The sequence below is a fragment of the Amblyomma americanum genome, chromosome 2 (assembly GCF_052857255.1).
Source record: "Amblyomma americanum isolate KBUSLIRL-KWMA chromosome 2, ASM5285725v1, whole genome shotgun sequence".
Taxonomy (NCBI): domain Eukaryota; kingdom Metazoa; phylum Arthropoda; class Arachnida; order Ixodida; family Ixodidae; genus Amblyomma; species Amblyomma americanum.
The window spans coordinates 179,993,878-180,006,024 of NC_135498.1; the positions used below are offsets into that span (position 1 = coordinate 179,993,878).

Genomic DNA, 12,147 nt, shown 5'->3' on the forward strand with positions numbered 1-12,147 from the left:
TAGCTCAATTAAGAGTCCCTCCATCTACCTTGACGATGCCTCAAAGAACCTGACACGCTACAGACGTAATGGTGATTTCGTTTTATTTTTTCTTCGTCTCTTCCTAGTTTCCAAGCGGTTTCCTGAGCCCGGCTCGGGGGGGGGGGGGGGGGGGGGGGGGTCACGAAAAACGCCCGCACATATGTTGGCAGTAATGATGACCGAGTGCTCGGTCAGCGCGACGGCGCATGACCGACGAATTCATCATGCGCGGCTCCTTCCGCGCCCCAAGGTCGCGTGTCCTCCGAATCAGTTTGCAAGATAACTCGGAGATTAGGAAAAAAAAAAGAAGAAACGCACACGAAGAGACACAGAACAGAAAAGGAAGGCAGAAAAAACACATCCACGCTCTGCGACACGGGGGAGTGTCTCTGACCGTGGCAAAGCATACAACATCCGCTCTCCTGGGACAGCGTTACGCACGTGGCGAATGATTTTAGCATGCGTTGATGCAGCTAAGAAAATACTCTGAAAGGAGCGGGAGACGGGAAGATAAGCCGAGCGAATCGAAGCAAAGCAGACGAGGGCAGGTCGACACGCAGCCGCCGAGGCCGCCAACGGCGTTAAGGGGCGACGACGATGGCGGATCGTAGCCAGGCAAAAGAAACACAATAAAATGCAGGGAAGGGTTCCTGGGGGGACATGGGGGGGTGTTGCGAACTATGCGACCTCGACGTACTGCGGGCCCACGCCCTCCAGTCAGGAAGTGAAATGGTCGCGGATGAAGAAGAGGAGGAGGAGGAGAAGGGAAGCGAAACAAAGCAGCACAGCTCGAAAAGGGAAGGGCGGCGATGACGATGGCGATGAGGACGGTGATGAGGCGGTGGCGGGAAAGGAGAGGTTGTTGCGCGATGGCGTCACGCTCTCCGTCGTGACCCAGGCGCCTCGGCAAAGAAGAGGGCGGACACACATGCCAGACGGAAGAAGAGGTCGTCGTGCCACCCCTCCTCTCTCTGCACCCTCCCCCGTCCACGCATTGCGGAAGGCTTAGCTGCGTGCAGAGAGAGAGAGAGAGAGGCGTCGTCGCCAACTTGGAGGGAACAGCCGCCCGCAACCGTTACGTACACGGCACACAAGGTCGCGCGCTCGCAATGGACAGGAGCCGAGCATATAAGCAAGCACTCGAAAAGCCTACTGACGTCTTCAGTTGAATGAATGAATGAATGACCTTCAAAATGCTCGCCGCTTGAAAGGTCATACTGGTGGTCGGCTAGAATGGTCCGCACACAACAATCTCGTCAATAGGCTTCCCTGCTAGATGAGGACAGAGCTGCACTAGTAATCTCTTGCATGAGCGGTACAGCGAAACAAAAGGCGACGCATGAGTAACAACTGAAACTTCCACTGCTCGTAAAAGCCAAGAGTTCCTGATCTCCCCTGTCCTTTCTCGCTATCGCTCCCCTCTGTATACTAGCTATACGGCCTCTCACTCTCCATTTATTTGCGCCGGCCTCAGCTCGGGTGCTTGATATATTAGACAGCGATTGCCTCGGCCGGCAGTATCTTTCCTTCCTTTATCTATTTTTGCAATAATAAACCATCACCACCACCATTACTACTACTTTCCTGCACGGGCCAGTGTATGGCTTGAAGACAAAAGCACACGCCTACGTATCTCCAGGATGTGAAGCGTGCAGCCATCAAATTCAGAACTGCGCCTTCCAAATCCTGGTTCTGCATATTTCCGGGGAAATCGTCCTTAGCCAGCTGAAGAATACACACTTAGAAAGCAAGCCGACCAAACATCTGCCAAGGCAGGTGAGACCTGGAGCATTCAAAGGCGACGAATACACAGCCTGCATCAACAACACGCAGTCGTTGGCGCTCGCGTTCACTGTGAGCGTACTAAAAGCGTCCCTTTTTATATTCAGCGCGCGACAGCGATCCCTGAGGACATTAAAAATAAGCTCGTGTTCCCCGGCCAAGACCGCCGACGGCGAAGTCGCACTGCGCAGAGCTTCGCACGCAGAATAAACGGCCTCGCCACGGAGATAAAAGAAAGCCCGGTAGGGGAAACCGTGCAGGGAGGAAGCTCGACCATGATGCTGCATACACTGGCCGCTTGCATTCTGTGCGCGTGTGTGCCACGACCGTCGCCGTCTCGGCAGGAAGCTGCAGAGCACGCCGTGAGAAAAAGGGCGAGGGTTTCTGGCCCACCAGTGGCCGCGCAGTCTTCGCGCAGTCATTGAAAGATAGCGCCGCTGCACGAACCCCCCCTTCGCATTTCAGCGCAGCGCTCGCATAGAGTCATCATACGCGGCCGGACGGCGCAGAAAGAAAAAGAGCAATAAAAGCAGCGGCGTAAAACAGTCAGCGCAGCATGGGAACGGCTGTGGCAGTCACGGTTTCGGGCTGCGCGCGCGGTGCTGTTTCGGTTTCTCCTCTTTCCTGAGCGCTGGGCAAACTTCCCGCGGCGTCGCACGCCTTGCACGAGATTGAGGAAAGGGTTTGGAAGCGACGAAGGCCGGTAGGGACGTAGAAAACAAACACAATTCGCGAGGTGGTCCGCGGACGCGTCCACGGGGAGGTATTCTGGAAACGTCCGAGCTCCGTCCTCTCCCAGCGCGGCTGAGCGAGTTGTCCGCACTGCGTGCAGTTAATGGCCTCGGCGAGGCTGTTGGCACCGGGTGAAATCGTCCATGTCACGGCGCCTGTGGAGCGGGTGGTACACTGCACGCGTGTCACTGCAGGGTGGTGCAAGATCTCCGTTTTATACCAGGTACGGTGGCGTATTTGTGTATAGTGCGGCGTGACTAGTTTTCTTCCGGGAGCTTCCTCGTATGTGGCCAACATACCGAGGACATCGTCGAGCGCACGCTCTCAGGCCTATAGACTTTTGTAAACGGCTGTAAGAACTGCGACGCAGCACGTGCAAGCGAGCGAAGCGTATACAATCTGCTAAGGAACGGAAAAGAACGCGCAAGTATATCGGAGGCGGCTACATCACCCCCAAGTCTCGGCTAGTGTTCGGCACAAGTTAACTAGCGTTGGTTTCGGTGGTGTCGTAACCTGTTATAGACAGGTTTTAATGCCCACCGTGTAGCGCAACACCCTTGGTTCGGTCGCAGCCCTCGAACGGTCGGGCGATCCCGGACGCCAGGGTGACTTTTAAAGCGGACTGCAACGTTCGCCTGGTTAACGCCCGCTTGACTTCGTTGCTATCCAGATCAGCCGCCATCTACAAAATCACGCCCTTTCCAGCTACCCTTTGCAACACACTTGCAAGTATTCGCACCTACTCCGCTTGCAGCAAGGGGAAAAAAGCACCCGTGACTCCAAGAGCACCCCATAACTGGCACCGTACCACGAAAATTGAAAGAAGAAATTTTCGTTCTTTTTCTTAACAAGGTGGCGCTTTATAGACTAGCATTCACCAGCCACGCCAGCTGTGCGTGCTACTACCGAAGCCACTGCTCCCCGTAAGGGGCGCCACGTTGCGACGAGTAAACGAACAGAGGCTTCCAAACGGGTTCCGTCGCGAAGCAAGCTATCTGGCTGGCCGCGTCGAGGAGCCGTTTCCCTATAGCAACATGCCTGGCAGATCAGTGCACATGGCGAGAGACACACAAAACATTGTCCTGTAGGTCCCTGTGTGCCTCGAGCCACATCAGCTGTTGGTTACTATAAGGGAATGCTCACAGCCAAGGCATTAAGCAGTCGCGGAGTGCCGACTAGGACTTTAACGGTTCTTGTGGGCTCTGTCGAGCACTGTCCACTTGCGCCACCTCATGAGCGTGCCTGTTGCCTTCCTCGAAATGTACACTCTGGTTCAATAAGGTTAAAAAAAAGAGAACGCCATTAGGCTTCATAATCACTGGTTAAGCACGGCCTCGGCCATCGCCTGCCCGCCAATGCCTATACATAGTCCTTGTGTTGAAGAGCATCTCTCGAGGCATGTGCTTCATCCCTTTGGGCGCAGGCGTAATGGGGCGAGCTCGGTTCTCGTGCAGGCCAAACATTCCCCGCCATATCGCAGGACAGTACGCACTGCCTGACGGTCAATCAGTATACTTTAGTATAGGCCTACTGTTCGAGCTGGGTATCCATGAGTCCAGGGACGCGCAGATTGGGGCGCGCCTTTCGGCTGCCAGGCGAACGTGGCGCACGCGCGTCAGAAGCAGCGGCGTTTCTTCGTCGTGACAACCGGCTTCCCAGATTACACCGCCGCCAGGCGTCGCGTCCACACCTACGGCCTGCGGCATCTCACAGCGCATGCGTGGTATTGTAATACAAAAGGAGGCTGCGGCTCAGCAGGCGGACGGACGATGACACGGCGGCGGCTTCTACTTTTGCCGTGTCCCCCGTGGACCACGTCGGGGGGTTCGTCCGTTGTCTGCCGCGTATTTATAGCAGCGACAAGGTAGGCTTCACGCCGCGTCCAGAGGGTCTCCGCCGCTGCTCCACATTCACGCTTTCCCCCGAGTCTCCCGCGGGCAGCGCCCACTCGCGGGGAAAAATTGACCGGCGAGGTCTGCATGGCAATGACGGCCTCCCGCTGATTGAGGGAGGTCTCGCAGGGCCCCGGGGCGATGCTAGTGTGGCGCTGCTCGGTTTCAGACAGGCGACGGTGAAATCAGTGAGAAAGCGCCGGACTGCCTGAACAAGCACGCTGCGGATGGCACACGCGATCCTCGATCGTATGTCCAGCAGTGGCGATTCGTTAGGTTGCAAATCATAGCGTCAGGGAAGCTCGGTTTCTTTGTCAGTGCAGCGAAGAATTGTAAGGTTTGGGAGCCACCGCGTGACGTCTGTGGGATTCAACCGAGCCAATGTACCTGTTCCGAACGGCGAACTATGATAGGAAGGCAGGAGACAAATTATCAGCGAATGATGGGAGTGCGAGCTGGGCTTGAGTGTTGGCTCAGTGCACCAAGGGTTTGGTGCAATGTAGACGAATAGAAGTAAACTATACAGGGGGGAATTTTAGATACAACTCAAAAGAATGTAACAATTTTACGTGGAGTATACCTAGCGACCCACAGTTGCGCCACCTGGTGACGCCTTAACGATGTATTCCATGGGCCGGCTGACACACCTCAAACATCTGTGCATGTGCCGGTAATCGAAAGTTTAGTTCTGGCTGTACCGAGGCTTTAAACAAGGATTATCCGAAGAATACTGAGAAGCCTCTACCAACGCTGGAATGACGCTGCTTAGCTGGCAGATATCTCCTTCCGCTGAGAAGCGCTTGTTTGCGCAAAACCGACCGCGAGAACGAAGTGGTGTATGGCATCTGGGGTTAGCGAGATCTAGGCAAAAGGAAGTAAAAATAAAAGTTGAGGGGACACTTAAGCTCTGCCTTAAAGGTATCACGCGATAGCGGTAATGGGCCCACATATGCGGAATTAATCATTCTTTACTTTAAAATCATAGTTCGCAGGGAGTCATTATAACGATCCTGGCGCAATAGTGCAGCGGTTAAGCAGCTGGGCAAGGCGCAACTGCCCTTCGATGGGCAGTCTCACTTGTCTCGTCGGTCCATCACCTGCCATGTTAGGACTACTAGCTGCAGTAGCAAGCATCAGTACTGCTGTAACGGTGCCGAAATTTGCATTTATCACATTTTTTTCTGTTTTTTTTTACTTTCATTCTCCATCTAGGTTGCCGCCAAGAAACTATGTTGCTCACAACTCGATGGGTAGGTTGTGGTGACATCACAAGGTCGAGTGACACTTCTCGACCAATCGTTAGTTTAATTGCCATCTGTGGGCAGGGTTTCATGACGTCGCGTGACCTCTCTCGACCAATCAGCGAATTTCGCGACACCGGACGGCGGACTTTGCCCCGGATGTGAACTCTAATGCTTTCGCATTAAAAATAGAAGTCCCCGCACTGCACGGCACTTTTCACGCACTCCGAGCAGCGTTCTCCAGAGCTCTCGAGGCCGGCGCGGAATCTGCCCCCGTGTTTCTTAGTTTTCGCTCCGTCCGTCGTACCGGCCCGTTTATAGTCATCCCGGGTCGTGAAAGCTAGAGGCCGCATGTATACACGACGGTGGCTTCCGTGTGTCTACAAGGGGAGCGGACCATCACCGCCGGGCAGTGCAGACCATTCAGCATGCCCTTCCCCACCGCCCTTTCTTTTTCCCATTCAGCGCAGATGTGCGCGAGGCAGCGGTGAAAGCCTCGCCACGGATGGACGCTCTTTCCTCCCACCGTCACGAGCGACGCCGACGGGAAAAAGACACTGCAGCCGCCATCACGAGCTGCCCGCCCCGTTGCCTTTTCTTCTGCACGCAGTTGAAAACGCGGTATGTGTGGAGTCCGCGCAGAGGGCGATGCATCGCAGCACTCAACAGTCCATCCACGCGAATATCTCCGGCTCGCGGCCTTGTGTGCGCGCACTGCCTGGCTCGATCATTCCTGAAGTGTGCAGAAAGAGAGACGAAGGCAGAAAAAACTCCCGAAGAATACAACGCAGATGATGTCTGGCCCGTCTGCAGCTCCTACCTAAGCTCACATCGCTGCTTTTTCTTTCAGGACACCCAGAGTGACGAGGACAATGTTTGTACCCGTGGAGTGGGAGAGAGAGGGCAGTGTGGTGACCCGCGAAAACTTTTTGTTCGAAAAATATGCGAAAAAAAATTTTCCCCCACTATTTTGCGTCAAAGACGAGTTCGTTTCGCATCAACTGGGCTACTACCTTTACTTGTTTTTTTTTTTTTTGCAACCGAAGAACTGATGAAAACGGAATGACTTAGCAGCAAGCGCTTTTGCATGCATCGCCAGCCCCAAGCTAGCGGCCGAAGTATCTCGCGTGATTGACATAAAGCAGGCACAAGAACGCGGACACGGAGTGAAGCTACAGACGACCGCTGTCGCCTTCTTTCGGCTTCGCCGTTGTTTGTCGTCTTCCCTCTGCGCCCGTAACCTCGTGTGCGCTTCGTGGGAACCATGATTAACCAACTAGCCCGGACCCACACCTCGCTAAGACTACAGCGCAGCCGCACCAACAGTAACCAACGTAGACGCACGTTTAAGTACACTGACGAGCGCCCATTTCGACGCCGTAGGCAGAGGAAAGCGGAAGCGTGGACTGGCTCCCGTGCACGGGCTCACAAAACGCCCACGAGACTGCCGGAAGGCCTCGAGAAAAGACGCCGTCTGCGTACGGGTCGCGTGGAAGCTTGCTTGAGAAACGCAATCTTCCAACAACGCCGCCCGTGCGGTCTGCCCTGCTAGCCTGCAATGCCTGAAGGGACCGCCCCTTCAAAGGCTGTGGTCGCACGCATCCACAACGAGCGCCTGAAATAGCAGTCCCCTGTGACGAGCCGTCACACAGAGACACGCGACAAGGAAAAGTCGGCGCTGTCACGGGGGCCAGCGACACAGACGGCGTTTTGTTCGCATTTGCCGGGCTCAAGGAGAGGACAGTGTAAACACAGAGGCGACCGAGGCGCATTCGGAGCTCTTTTTCTGGATGACAATCGACTGTTCTGCGTCGGTAGGTGTCCTGAACTAAAGGACAGTCGCCTGGGGTGAGCTAAGAAGCGAAGGGTAACTCACACTCAGCCAGCGCTGCGTGCTCTCTAGAACACTGTAGAAAGCAAAGCCCGCGGGTCACTGCTGCCAGCGATGATTCACATGATAGTATCTGCAGCGCACAGCTCATTGGTTGTCGCGTTGGGCTGTTGTGAGCCCAAGGGCGCGAGATCAAATCCCGGTGGCGGTCGTATTTCAATGGAAGAGAATTGCAACAAGACCGATCGTGCGATCTTAATGCATGTTAAAAAACCCCATGTGGTCGAAATTAGTAGAGAGCCCTCCAGTACGCCGCCTCTCAGAGCCCACATGCAGTGTTGGGGCACAGCGCAGAGATATAGCGCGGGACAGACAGGACACAGGACGCCGTGTCACAATGCAACACCAGCTATAGCTCCAAGTGCCACTTTAGCTTTGGAACGTTAAATCCCAAATACCGACACAGATTCAAGTGAGCTAGGAAAGCCTATTTTAACGTATATCAGCTACACAAGGATCAGAGGAATTTTTATAAATGACAAAAATATTAAACGCGAGACGAAAGAAAAATAATAGCGGATAAATATATATATATATATATATATATATATATATATATATATATATATATATATATATATATATATATATATATATATATATATATATATATATATATATATATGAGGGCACAGGGATTACAGGGTAGGAGAAGGAGAACCCTATAGGATAACGCAGTGGCAGTCCAATAGAAGGCAGACTTAGTCGAGGGCCGGAGGGGGTTGGGTGGGCAGATGATGGGATGAGGAAGTGTTCTGGGATAGCCATGGTCACGGCTACCTCAAGAGAGGGCTAATTAGAGACCACTCTTGCCCTGCAGTGGCGCAACTATGACTAATGATGACGATGAGAACAAGGCAAAGAATACTGTGTGCAGCCTACAGCGGCCCCCCGTAGCTATGGCACTGGACCAGAAAAAGTGGTGCTGATTATGTTGTGATTATGATGTTGCTGATTATGGATGTGAAGGGTCCTCATCCAAGAAAGCAATTTTATTTGCTGAAGACTTGCTCAGTGCCTTCTCGAACTGATTGAGCCTGATCGATATATCGCTGATGCTCCCCAGGGGAATATATACCGTCACTAAACACCCAACACAAGCCCTATCAGGATTGCTTGTGCGCTGTGCTGTCATATAACGGGACGTTACAAGCGGTCAAAGTTTAGCCCCACACAAGCTGAAGGAAGTCGCGCGATTATCGCCACGGCTACCTGTGCTTTTCTCGACTTTAAACAGATCGCTCGTCTGACCTCAAGTTACCTGCAGAAAGCGCATTGGCCCTTGACTGCTACAATGTTCTGCTATCCCCCGTGCCCTGTTTGGCCGCCGAAATAATAAATAAATTAAGGACATCGAGATACGATGCTTGACCAGCGGCTCCAACTGTATACTCGGTATAGACTGTGCTCTCTTGCTGAGGCCACTTTTCTATAGCCTCAACACGGTTTGCCGCGAAGGATACCAAATCGCCTGCATTATTCTGCTCGTGTGCGCGGGCTTTCCGACACCGCTGTGATCCATACATTGAGTCAGGAAAGATGCACAACCATGCTGCGACACTCAGGTACTGTAGCGCCATAAAATTATAGAAAGAAAGCTCGCTCCCGGCGTTAATTCGCACAAGTGCTCCTCACTCTCGTACAGTCGTTCTTTGTGCCGTCTGCGCACCACAGCGTGCACGTCCGCCTGCGCGCAGCGACGCTTTTTCGCGGACTCCGTGACCAGTCCCGCTTTTGAGCAGCAGCGAGCGTGTCCAACGCGTGCGTACCAATACGTGTCAGGATGCAAAGAATCTGCGGGAAAGCGCCACAGGGCGACGGACACTGTACTTATAAGCGACGCCTCCGTACACTGAGGAATTCTGTGTGCGGCGAATTTCCCGCGCTCTCGACGAGCAGTTAGCTACGTTTATACGGCATACACTCTGCGTGTGAGGAGGTCGATCGGGTGTGACAGTCCCGTAAATATATCCGTGCAGAGGGCTGGGCAGCAGACTCGCTAATACCGAAGTTTAGTCGGAATTATAATTATGCTAACTATAGGCTATTATTTCGCCCTCCTCGGGGGGGGGGGGGGGGCTCACCACTGGGTGACGGTTTCTTCGAGATTCTAGAGCAGGTGTTGCCAGACAGGCATGTGAAAATAGCCATAAAAATAATCTTTTTAGCGAACAGCCGCGATATAAAGGGGTTGTTGCAGTTTTTATTTATTTCTTGCAACAAAGGCGGTGGTAACGGGGCCTCCCGCTCACGCAGCGACTGCTCACTGAGCCTCAGCATTTCGATGCCCCATTCGTGAAGCAAGCACCTCTTCTACGATACAAGGGAAGCTGTCTATAAAAGCAGAAACGGAAGGAGGGGAATGTTACAGATGCTACAGAGTCGCGAGCTACACTTGGACCAGAGAGTAGCCGCAGGTTGGCCACCCCAGTTCCATATATATAGAGCGTCTGCTGGCAATATAATCGTGGCGTTTCTTTGTATTTTATCCAGGAGGTGATGTTCTCGCATTTTCATCCTTCAATCCGAGAGTTGATGTAGGCTACTATACACATACATGGCTTGTATACCCTCTCTCGCCAAGGCAATCAGCTTGCTTTCGTCTGCACCGAGCTATATTTGGAATTGCGGTAAGGGCCACTGGTCAGATTCGGTAAACGGCTCACAGCGGCCCAGGATACATGGAGACGTCCTCGATGAGCGCAGTCGTTCTTTCGTGTACAGCACATGGCACAAGTGACGCTGCGCAAGAGGTGAAAACTGAGCGGCTTCTTACATAAGTGAATTCTTGGAAGTCTACAGCGAGAGGATGCGTTGCCAAATTTGTTGTTCCTTTTCGCGCCATCCCCGTCATTACGGCTTCGGCTTCGAAGGTGAGCCTGTGTAGAACTGGAACCGCGCTTTGGGATGGCATCTTCCGTTCCCTGCACTTTGGTCTCTTGCGTTCGGTGGATCTAGCCGAGTGTTGACAGTGTGTAGACAGTGCCCAAATATCACGTGCAAGGAGAGAGCCGTTATGTGTTCCTTTCCCCCCTTTGGGCACTCATGCGCAATAGGAAGCAAGCGCAGTTTGAAAGGCCATCTCAATTACGGAAGTAAAGCGCTCACAGAAGCAGCCTACTACTCTCAGGGCGTTAGCCCCTTATAACCCAGGGAGTGCAGCTAAGAACCGCGAACGCTGCGTATAATATAATCGCTGCGGTCGACACCGATGTATTCCAAGTTTCTAATTTCGCACTAAATGATGGCGAACGGGAGCCATGCACTTGGCTGACAGCACTCGAATCACGCACGTAGGGTAAGCTTTAGAGCTCTTCGAATGTGGTGACTTCGCAGACATCGATTGCGTTTTCTTTCTCGACACACAGTAAGCAGGGTACGAGGCCCTCAGAAGTAACTCTGGCATTACATGATGCCCATAGGCGCGAAAACGTAGTGTCGCCGAGAGACTTCTTCCTCGGCTTCTGCTGCCCCGTCCAGCCCCCGTTTATTGCCCGTCTGCCCCCTCGCTACGCGAGTGCCACTTGCGGTTTGGCTTTTTTACCTTTCTCTCGTACCGCTCCCAAATGTCCCTCCTGCACATATGCACAGAGAAGAGCAGGCAGCAGCTACCACGAGCACAGAAGACTATTACTGGCCGCGCTTGCAATTCGTCGGTGTGTGAAATGAAATGAGGAAGCTACTTACCTGGCAAGAGGAGTTATCCGCAAAAGGTCACGCGTTGCGTCGTCTGCGAGAAAGAAAAGAAGTAAAAAAACCATTAGCGTGTATACTCCAACGTGGGTTTATTCGTGGATTCACGAGCAGTATGTGCTAAAGCAGACAGCGCTAATGCCGCGGTTACTACCACTAACCAAAACAGTGCACCTGCCTGTCATGAAGCGGGTTTAATGGCGCACTTCCCCATTGTGTGCGTTGAGAACCCCAAAAGAAAAGCAGAAAATAGAGGGATCAACAGTTAGGAAACCTCGTGATGCGTTGCAGCGCATCACGTTGCTCACTATGGAAAGATAGACACGTGAACGTGGGATAACCCCGACGGAAGCTCACAGCGACGCGGACGCGCAGTTCCGCTCGAAGCCCGGCTTCGACCTCAAAGGCGTCCCAAGAGCAGCGCTTAACTCAGTCAGTAGTCGCCCTCAAGTACTGCAGAAATCTGGACCTCATTTGCACTGTCACTTATTCATTCGCACGCTCAAGTTCCTCATTTCATTAGTTCGCCTTGTGGCAGACACAGTTCCCCGTAGTAGCCCCACACGCAATGTTGCCGTCGGCCGGGCGTCGCTCTGGGCAGATGCGAACACGCTGCCCATTTGGAGCCCCTGGTCTTTGAAAACGCATGTGCTGCTGTGCCTTCAGTGAACAGCGTCGTGAGAACCAACTACAGACGCATGTTCTGTTCGTGCAATGCCTCGATGTCCAAGGGACGTGCGCGATAGAACCGCAAATTGCATGCGCCGTGCTTCTGGCGACGGAACGGAAGCATGCGGACATTCAAACGCAGCGACTCTAGAGCGGCTCCGGCACTGGACTGCCGCGTCTCTTTCGGGCCAAAAGGGTGATGGGTGTAAAGAAAGAGAGAGAGAGA

At 53.2% G+C, this 12,147-nt stretch overlaps 1 protein-coding gene across 2 annotated transcripts in view; it reads right to left on the bottom strand.

Moving 5' to 3' along the window:
• Positions 1–12,147, bottom strand: part of LOC144122029 (uncharacterized) — a 112,051-nt gene that overhangs the window by 59,158 nt on the left and 40,746 nt on the right. The window contains exon 2 of one of the 2 annotated variants that reach the window (XM_077655541.1): positions 11,247–11,289. The exons of the other annotated variant lie outside the window; for it this stretch is intronic. The gene's annotated coding sequence lies outside the window, so the exon portion shown is untranslated. The remainder of the gene's footprint in view (positions 1–11,246; positions 11,290–12,147) is intronic. 2 annotated transcript variants of the gene reach the window in all.